Source organism: Babylonia areolata, chromosome 5, assembly GCF_041734735.1.
Source record: "Babylonia areolata isolate BAREFJ2019XMU chromosome 5, ASM4173473v1, whole genome shotgun sequence".
In the NCBI taxonomy this organism is placed as follows: Eukaryota; Metazoa; Mollusca; class Gastropoda; order Neogastropoda; family Buccinidae; genus Babylonia; species Babylonia areolata.
The window spans coordinates 3105596-3106293 of record NC_134880.1 but is presented as its reverse complement, the minus strand read 5'-3'; positions in this window follow the sequence as shown (position 1 = coordinate 3106293).

Below are 698 nucleotides of genomic sequence, written 5' to 3'. Positions count from 1 at the left end.
GCCCAAGCCAGAGAAATACATCAAGGGGGTAACAAATAAGAGGCATAGGATAAGTGTTGCAGGATTTAGACTCAGGACACTAGGCTTAAACACACATCTAAGGTAGTTTTTACACTGACCCATCCACACCCTCCCCTCGTCCAATGTGTAGGTTCCAAAAGGAGGACGAAATGCAAGGGATATATAAAGTTGGTGAAAAATGCTTGGAAAATTCTTCATTTTCAAATCAAGCATTGCAAGCAGTAAGGATGTCACTGGCGTATTGAAAACGAATTATGATGACAATACAATAAGATCACTTGCGAAGTACATTGCTTTTTTAAGCCTTTAGTGTTCGAAAGAAGAGTAATTAATGTAAACGTAAGTGGATTTATTTCGTAGATATATATATATATATATATATATATATATATATATATATATATATATATATATATATATATATATATATATATATATATATTTATTAAAAAAAGACTTTTCGTTTTCTTGAACTGAAAAATATGGATAGTCGAAAGTTAGTTTATTTTATTCTAAACCATTTTCTTTGTGTCCCATCTCTCTCTCTCTCTCTCTCTCTCTCTCTCTCTCTCTCTCTCTCTCTTTTTTCTCTTACATTGTCCACGTGTGTGCACGCATTTATGCATTTCTGAATTTTCACTTACATGATTTTAAAAGAAAGTGTGTGACCCTTCTTT